General features: G+C 47.1%; 1 long non-coding RNA gene across 1 annotated transcript; it reads right to left on the bottom strand.

Moving 5' to 3' along the window:
- Positions 1-2564: 2564 nt before the first annotated feature.
- LOC142728762 (uncharacterized) lies at positions 2565-8928 on the bottom strand. The gene is made up of 3 exons (XR_012877748.1): positions 8869-8928; positions 4092-4240; positions 2565-2647 (listed from the first exon to the last, which is right to left on the bottom strand). It is a non-coding gene; the product is annotated as an uncharacterized LOC142728762 (long non-coding RNA).
- Positions 8929-10140: the final 1212 nt, after the last annotated feature.

The following is a 10140-nucleotide window of genomic DNA, read 5'->3' as shown; positions in this document are numbered from 1 at the left end:
GGCTATCACCAGCAGTATAAGCGCGTGCCGGCTATCACCAGCAGTATAAGCGCGTGCCGGCTATCACCAGCAGTATAATCGCGTGCCGGCTATCACCAGCGGTATAAGCGCGTGCCGGCTATCACCAGCAGTATAATCGCGTGCCGGCTATCACCAGCGGTATAAGCGCGTGCCGGCTATCACCAGCAGTATAATCGCGTGCCGGCTATCACCAGCAGTATAAGCGCGTGCCGGCTATCGCCAGCGGTATAAGCGTGTGCCGGCTATCACCAGCAGTATAAGCGAGTGCCGGCTATCACCAGCAGTATAAACGCGTGCCGGCTATCACCAGCAGTATAAGCGCGTGCCGGCTATCACCAGCAGTATAAGCGCGTGTCGGCTATAGCCAGCGGTATAAGCGTGTGCCGGCTATCACCAGCAGTATAAGCGAGTGCCGGCTATCACCAGCAGTATAAGCGCGTGCCGGCTATCACCAGCAGTATAAGCGCGTGCCGGCTATCACCAGCAGTACAAGCGCGTGCCGGCTATCACCAGCAGTATAAGCGCGTGCCCAAGGGCGTAGCTAAAGGCTCATGGGCCCCGATGCAAAAATTCTAACTGCCCCCCCCCCCCGCAAACTTCTCATGGCCGACGGTCCGCAGCTTTCAGCTGCATCGCTGGGTCTCCTAAGTGACCCAACAATGCAGCACTAGCAGCCGGGGGCGTCACTAAGGCTGGGTTCACACACCCTATTTACGGACATAATTCGGGCGTTTTAGCATTGAATTACGTCCGAAAATGCGGCTCAAAAGCGTTGGCAAACATCTGCCCATTCATTTGAATGGGTCTTACGATGTTCTGTGCAGACGGTCATTTTTTTTTACGCGCCAAAAGGTGGCGCATAAAAAAGACGCCCACGTCAAAGAAGTGCCTGTCACTTCTTCATATGTAAATGGAGCCGTTTTCCATGGACTCCTTAGAAAAACAGCTCCAATTACGTCCGTAATGGACGCAGCGAAAGACGCCTGCACATGCCATTACGGCTGAAATTACGGTGCTGTTTTCTCCTGAAAACAGCACTGTAATTTCAGCCGTAACAGATGCTGCCGTGTGAACATACCCTCAGGGCTTAAAATGTCAGGGGAAATAGCCCCAATACATATGTGTCCGCCCAAAAAAAAGTGTGTATATGAGACAGCATAGCATATCTATAGCACTACGACCCTATAAACTATGGATAGGATTAGATACAGTGGCTCAGCAGACAGTATCACACATGATAGGATTAGATACAGTGGCTCAGAAGGCAGTATCACACATGATAGGATTAGATATAGTGGCCCAGCAGACAGTATCACACATGATAGGATTAGATACAGTGGCTCAGCAGACAGTACCACACATGATAGGATTAGATACAGTGGCTCAGCAGACAGTACCACACATGATAGGATTAGATACAGTGGCTCAGAAGGCAGTATCACACATGATCGGATTAGATATAGGGCCCAGCAGACAGTATCACACAAGATACGATTAGATACAGGGCCCAGCAGACAGTATCACACATGATTGGATTAGATACAGGGCCCAGCTCGCTGACATTGCGTTTCCAGCGCTGGACCCAGGAAAGGTAACAATAATAATTTTGCTTCTTTATGTGTTACTGATTATTTTTGTGTGTTTGTGTTTTTTTTACAGGTTCGGTTGTTGGACTTCGGATACGAGGACTTCAATGACGGCGTTTTTTTTATTCTCAATAAAATAGTTAATGAGGGTTGTTTTTTTATTTCAATAAAATATTTTTTCTATGTGCTTGTATCTTTTTAAACTTTATTATCACCACCTTAGTAATGGCCGCTGGCTGATTGACAACCTCCATTACTAAGGTGAGGCTTAATGTTAGCAGGTGCAGAGGCTACACTAACCCCCATTATTACCCCGGTACCCACCGCCACCAGGGGTACTGGGAAGAGCCGGGTACGAACCAGTACCTGACCATCTGTAGTGACGGGCAGGCACCGGGGTGGCCGCAGGCTGGTAGTATTAGGCTGGGGAAGGCCAAAAACAGTGGCCCTTCCCACCCTTGTAATGCTGCCTGCTGCTGCTGTGTTGTATCTGGCTGGTTATGAAAATTGGGGGGGGACCCCACATCGTTCTTTCCAATTATTATTATTTTTTTATTTTTTTTAAATGACGTGGGGTCCCCCCCATTTTTCATAACCAGCTAGATACAATAAAGCAGCAGCAGCCTAGCATCACCAGGGTAGGAAGGGCCACTGTTTTTGGCCTTTCCCCTCCTGATAATACCAGCCTGCGGCCGCCCCAGTGGCCGACCATCACTACAGATGGTCAGGTACTGGATCGTACCCGGCTCTTCCCAGCACCCCTGGTGGCGGTGGGTACCGGGGTAATAAAGGGGGTTAGTGTTAGCCTCTGCATCGGCTAACACTAAGCCGCGCCTTAGCAATGGATGCTGTCAATCAGCCGGCGGCCATTACTAAGGCGGTAGTAATATAGTTTAAAAAAAAACACAAAGACATAGAAAAAATATTTTATTAAAATAAAAAAAAAACCCACACAGCCCTCATTAACCATTTTATTGATAATAAAAAAAAAAGTTGTCATCGAAGTAGTCCTGGAATCCGACGTAGTCCAACGACCGAACCTGTAAGAAAACACACAAGAAAAACGATTAGTAACACATGTGTTAGGCTTAGATACAGGGCCCATGTGTGATACTGTCTGTGGGACCCTGTATCTAAGCCTACCACAACGTAGGCTTAGATACAGGGTCCAGCAGACAGTAATCTTATACAGTATAAGATTACTGTGTACTGGGGCCCTGTATCTAAACCTACAGTGTGGTAGGCTTAGACACAGGGCCCATAAGACAAGATCACACATGGGCCATGTATCTAAGCCTACCATGTGATTGGCTTATATACAGGGCAAATCAGACAGGATCACACATGGGCCATGTATCTAAGCCTACCATGTGATTGGCTTAGATACAGGGCCCAGCAGACAGGATCACACAATCTGTGATCCTGTCTCATGGGCCCCCTAAGCCTGCTACATCGTAGGCTTAGGGGTTGTGAAGTCCCTAAACATTGATGGCCTATCCTCAGGATAGGCCATCAATAGCTGATGTGTCTCCCGGGACCCGCCAATCAGCTGTTTTGAAGGGGCCGTAGCTCTCGTACGAGTGCTGCGGCCCCTTCAAAAGAGCTGATTGGCGGGTCCCGGGAGTTGGACCCCGCCAGTAAGGGCTAACCTTACCCTCCTCTCCGGCCGCGGCGGGAGTTCTGTCGTCTCGATGCTGTGCGCGGCGCATAGCGCTGTGACGTCATGCGCTGCGCACAGCGCTTGACGTCAGGACCTCCGCTGCGATCCGGAACCAGGAAGGTAAGTAAAGTATGTTACTATAGTAACAGGGGCCCGCGGCCCGAGTTACTATAGTAACTTTTTATTGATGTGGTGCGGGGGGCCATGGGCCCCCTGGCTTCGGGGCCCGGTCGCAATTGCGACCGCTGCGACCCCTATAGCTACGCCAGTGCGCGTGCCGGCTATCACCAGCAGTATAAGCGCGTGCCGGCTATCACCAGCAGTATAAGTGTGGGTGAGTGATCATTATCCTGGTTGGGTCACTGATATACTGTATATGTTTGGTGAAGACAGTATCCTAACCCTTTGTTATCCCCATAACCAGAGGCGTAGCTATGTTCTCCAGCACCCGGGGCAAAGATTCAGTTTGGCGCCCCCCCACCAACCTCTTTTCCGACATCTCCTTCCCCCTCGCCGTGTTTGTTTTCTCTACCAATCGCGAGCATAAAAACATTTGTACATTTTACAAGCAATATGGTTCTATACACAACACCAGAACCAAGCTCACTACATATATAAAACACCAGCACAAATACAGCTCAATTTAGTGCAACCCCTGCCGTATAGGTGTGTACGGCGTAAAACTACAGCTCCCAGCATAGCCCAAACAATGGTAAGGATATGCTGGGAGATGCCGTTTCACAAAAAATAAATCCTATCATAATCATCTCACTGCAGATCATACAGCGACTACAGTGCTGATTAGAGGCAGAATAAACACTTACATTAAGTGACTCACCGGTGACATCTCAGATTCTAGTTCTTTTTCTCCATCCGGTCCAGACCTCTATGATGACTTTTCCCGATCACAGCCCATTTCTGCAGTTTGCCGCTCACATGTCTTCAGCTTCTCACTTTTCCAACATTTCTTCACCTATAAATAAATATAAAGTTATCATTATACCACACACTATGCCCCTAAATATAATAGCGCCATACACTGCACCTCTAATTATAATAGCACCATACACCGTGTCACACACACACACACACACACACACACACTGTGCTCCCTGTAGATAGTGCCTGCCATAGAGCCCCCTGTAGATAGTGCCTGCCATAGAGCCCCTGTAGATAGTGCCCCCATATAGACCACCTCTGTATATAGTGTCCCACAAATAACTCCCCCTATAGTGCTCTACAGATAGCCCACCCCTGTATATAGCCCCCTGTAGATATAGCCCACCCCTGTATATAGTACTCCACAGATAGCCCAACCATGTATGTAGCCCCCCCTGTAGATATAGCCCACCCCTGTATATAGTGCTCCACATATAGTCCACCCCTGTATATAGTGTTTCACAGATAGCCCCCCTTGTACATATAGTCCACCCTTGTATATAGTGCTCCACTAGATAGTCCACCCCTGTATATAGTGCTCCACAGATAGCCCACCCTTGTATATAGTATATACAGGGGTGGGCTATCTGTGGAGCACTATATACAGGGGTGGGCTTTCTGTGGACCACTATAGGGGGAGCTATTTGTGGGATACTATATACAGGGGTGGGCTATATCTACAGGGGGACTATATACAGGGGTGGGCTATATCTACAGGGGAACTATATCTACAGGGGTGGGCTATCTACAGGGGGACCATATCTACAGGGGGACCATATCTACAGGCCTGGGCTATACACAGGGGTGGGCTCTACACAGGGGTGGGCTATATCTACAGGGGTGGGCTATATCTACAGGGGGACTATATCTACAGGGGGACTATATCTACAGGGATGGGCTATCTACAGGGGGACCATATCTACAGGGGGACCATATCTACAGGGGTGGGCTATATCTACAGGGGTGGGCTATATCTACAGGGGTGGGCTATATCTACAGGGGTGGGCTATATCTACAGGGGTGGGCTATATCTACAGGGGCGGGCTATATCTACAGGGGGATTATATCTACAGGGGTGGGCTATCTACAGGGGGACCATATCTACAGGGCTGGGCTATACACAGGGGTGGGCTATATCTACAGGGGTGGGCTATATCTAAAGGGGTGGGCTATATCTAAAGGGGTGGGCTATATCTAAAGGGGTGGGCTATATCTACAGGGGTGGGCTATATCTACAGGGGTGGGCTATATCTACAGGGGGCTATATACTATATAGCCCCCCTGTAGCTATAGCCCACCCCTGTATATGGTGCTCCATAGATAGTCCACCCCAGTATATAGCCCCCCTGTAGATATAGTCCCCCTGTATATAGCCCAGCCCCTGTAGATATAGTCCACCTGTATATAGCCCACCCCCTGTAGATATGGTCCCCCTGTAGATAGCCCACCCCAGTATATAGCCCCCCTGTAGATATAGTCCACCTGTATATAGCCCACCCCCTGTAGATATGGTCCCCCTGTAGATAGCCCACCCCAGTATATAGCCCCCCTGTAGATATAGCCCACCCCCTGTAGATATAGCCCACCCCCTGTAGATATAGCCCCCTGTAGATATAGTCCCCCTGTAGATATAGTCCCCCCGCAGATACAGACACACACGTCTATTACAGTTTAAAAAAAATAAAAAATATTTAAACTCATCTTATTCCCGCTCCCACGCCGTCCGGCAGCCATGGAGACCTGCACTCTTCTGCGCAGGTCTCCAGGGGGTTGAACACAGCATCTATGAAAGGCGCTGATTGGCTGGGAAGGATGACTTTCCCTATCAGTCAGTCAGCGTCTTTCATCGACGGAAGCTTCACTGGTACAAAAGGTACCAGTTGCTTCATTCGTGGAAAGGCGCTGAATGGCCGGGCACGGAACGTGCCCGGTCATTCATTGCTTCTAATTGTACCTGTGTCCTTGCGACACAGGTACAATTATAGTGCAGGAGGAGGTGGCGCTGGCGCCCCCCTCTGAGCTGCGCCCGGGGCATGTGCCCCACCTGCCCCCCCCCCCTAGCTACGCCCCTGCCCATAATATTTCTGGGAATATTGATATGTGTTGTACCAGCCAGGCCTGGCATATAGCCCATGCCCACCACTAGGGGGTCAATCACACAGAACTGTAACGGTTATGTCATTTGTGCTTTATTTCTTTATTTGCATCATTTTTATTTAGATCGCCCTTGTTTACCTTTCCCTAAATAAAACGGTTGAGTAGTTTCACCATAACCGCTTGTGAGTGTGTACTGAGCAAATGTGGGGGTTTCCCGCGTCGACCCCTGACAGAAGAGGAAGACCCTCCTGCTTTCGTATAGAGCTCCTAGCAAGATTTGGGTGGAGGTACTGCGCCATAGTGAGGTGAGAACTACAAAACACTCTGTCTACAGAGGTCGGCCCAAAGGAGTGTTACACATATATTGTAATTGACAGATTTTGACATGATATTGATCACTTTTTAGCCCAACGTTTAGTTGATCTGTCCCAATCTCCACAGTAAAGTGTCCATAGGTCTCCACTAGACCGACAGGGGTAAAAATAAAGTGTCCTTTTGGCCTAAGTCAGGCTGGTATACGTTATTCCATACAATGGGATCCCTCAAGAAATGTACAATGCGTGGTATATGTTTTTAAGCATGGAAGACTATGGGTGACGTATACCACTATATAGCATACGTCACAGGCCTCCGTTTCATGTATACGTCATAGGATTTACAATAGATTTTCATGACATGTATATGTTAAATTGATCCGTCGATGGGAGTCAGATGCCTGTGACAGATGCCTAACCGTGGCATCCCTCACCTATAGGCTATTATGGCATCCATTTAACGTATATGTCTTGAAAGGTGTCATGAGAGATAATGACGCATACATTTAACGTACGCTATTGTAGTCTATGCTTGGCAGATGCCACTGTTTAGTATCGGTCACTGTCTATGTTTAACGTATATGTCGGGAGCTGTTCCTGGCATATACATTAAGTGGAGGCTAAAAACGTGATGTGATGGGGACTTATAGACTTTTCTAGACTGATATTCGTTGGAAACACAGTAAAATGTGACTTCTCGTGATCTAGTCCCCTGCAGGCCGTCTTCATCTCCGATAAAGGAGTTTCTAAGTACATTCTTTTCTCTGACAATTAGCTGAAACAAAATAAAACATAATACTGTGCTCACTGTATGTCTTATATTCCCTGTATACTGTCCTCACTGTATGTCCTATATTCCCTGTATACTGTCCTCACTGTATGTCCTATATTCCCTGTATACTGTCCTCACTGTATGTCCTATATTCCCTGTATACTGTCCTCACTGTATGTCTTATATTCCCTGTATACAGTCCTCACTATATGTCTTATATTCCCTGTATATTGTCCTCACTATATGTACTAAATTCCCAGTATCCTGTCCTCACTGTATCTCCTATATTCCCTGTATACTGTCCTCATTACATGTACTATAGTCCCAGTATACTTTCCTCACTGTATCTCCTATATTCCCAGTATCCTATCCTCACTGTATTTCCTATATTCACTGTATACTGTACTCACTATAGTTTTCCATGTATACTGTCCTCACTATACGTACTAAATTCCCACTATCCTGTCCCCACTGTATGTCCTATATAGTACATACTGTGACGGCACTGTGGCATTATCTACAGAGGGCACTGTGGCATTATCTACAGATGGCACTGTGGCATTATCTACAGAGGGCACTGTGGCATTATCTACAGATGGCACTGTGGCATTATCTACAGAGGGCACTGTGGCGTTATCTTTGCCCATCACTTCTGCAGCCATTTCCAGCCCCTATAGAAACACACAAATTTAGACACCAAGGCCCAGGCCCATACATTAAAGGGGTGGTGCGGGCACAGACCGTTTTTTATACTGATGACCTATCCACGTGCCTGGACAACCCCTTTTACTCATACTAATAAAATTGGACCACAGACTAGATTATAGAATACCTACAGGCCCCAGACCTTCTAAGCTATTGCAGTCCCCAGACCAGACCCCCTAAACAAATACAGACCCCCATCACAAGCACCCTGAATAAATACAGACCTCAGACCGGACCCCTAAATACGGACACCAGACCTGACCCCCTACACTAATAATAACCCCAGACCTGACTCCCTTAATACAGACCTCAGACCAGACCCCCTAAACTAATACAGACCCCTAAATAAAAAACCCAAAACTAATACAGACCCCTAAATACAGACCCCATAAACAAATACAGATCACACCCCCAAATACAGACCCCCTAAATACCGACACAGACCTCAAACTAAAACAGACCCCCTAAATACCGACCCCAGATCACTTAAACTAACACAGACCCCTAAATATACAAACCCTAAATCCCTTAATCTGATACAGACCCCAGACCAGACCCCCTAAATACAGACCTCTTAAACTAATAGACACCAAACCTCCTAAATACAGTCCCCAAACCAGGCCCCCTAAATACAGACCCCACACCAGACCCCCTAAATACAGACCCCACACCAGACCCCCTAAATAAAGACCCCACACCAGACCCCTACATACATTCCCCACACCAGACCCCTAAATACAGTCCCATTAAACAAATCAATCCCCTTATACTTACATAGTCAGTCTTCTCTGTGGAGTCGCTGCTGCTGGAAGTCCTGCGGTCATGTGACCAGCAGGTCCCTAAGCAATAGTAAGAACTTCAGAGATGAGGTCATGTGACCAGCAGGTCTCTAAGCAATAGTAAGAACTTCAGAGATGAGGTCATGTGACCAGCAGGTCTCTAAGCAATAGTAAGAACTTCAGAGATGAGGTCATGTGACCAGCAGGTCTCTAAGCAATAGTAAGAACTTCAGAGATGAGGTAATGTGACTTTATGTCTAAAGGTCCTTTTGCAGGACATACACAATGCAGTTTTATCGCGTTTTTTTGCCAAAATCGCGACAAAACTACAATGTACCATGATAATCCGCCATTGATGGCCGGGTACATGCCCCCCCCCCCCTGCCATCCCCAGCTACGCTCCTGATTACACCCTGTAGTAAAAAAAACGCTTCGTGAAATAAAAAGTTCATGTCACTTCTTGAGTCCTTTTTGGAGCCGTTTTTCATTGTGTCAATAAAAAAACAGCTTAAAAAAAAAAACGCATCAAAAATGTTTGATGCTTAAGAAGCAGCTGAAAATCAGAGGCCGTTTTCCCTTAAAAACATCCGCATTTTACAGCCGATTTTACTTTAGCGTGTGAACATACCCTCAGCGTAAACACTGTTGATTTTCGAAAACGGATTTAATTGCGTATTATAGTAACCGCAGAGTGGATGAAATTTGAACAAATATGCTGAGAAACCGTTTCATAAATTGACCTGCGGTGCGTTTTTTTTAATCCGCAGCCTGTCACTTTATTCTGCGGAATCGCTGCTCTTCTCTTTCAGGTTTTTTCCATTGAATTTAATGGGGGGTAAAACTCACAATAAATAGGCAAATGTTGTGATTTTTGCAATGGAAAAGCTGCGATTCCGCCTGCAAAAATCACGAATCTGAAAAAAGTGTTTATTTTTCTAGCATTATTTCCGCAGTGGAGATTCCAAACGAAAAACTGCACCACAATTCTGTGCATTTTTTCTGGTGAAATTCCCTGCGGCTCCCATGGCGGATACGCTGTGTACTTTTACGCAGCGTATCCCCCCTGTGTGCCCTTACCCTATACGTTACATACATCCACTATTCAGGAGGGGAGGCCTCGCAGCAATTCATTAATAATGTGAGAGGCCAATGTGGTTACTGTTGTGATACCGCCATAAATAGGGAAACCGCCGCTTATCTTCTATCAATCACATTATCTCCCCCGTCCAGTATGATGAAGACACTAACAGCACATTAAAACGTGGAT

The sequence above is a fragment of the Rhinoderma darwinii genome, unplaced genomic scaffold (assembly GCF_050947455.1).
Source record: "Rhinoderma darwinii isolate aRhiDar2 unplaced genomic scaffold, aRhiDar2.hap1 Scaffold_69, whole genome shotgun sequence".
Lineage (NCBI taxonomy): Eukaryota > Metazoa > Chordata > Amphibia > Anura > Rhinodermatidae > Rhinoderma > Rhinoderma darwinii.
Note: the sequence above shows the minus strand (reverse complement) of the source record. Positions and strands in the feature narration are given on the sequence as shown.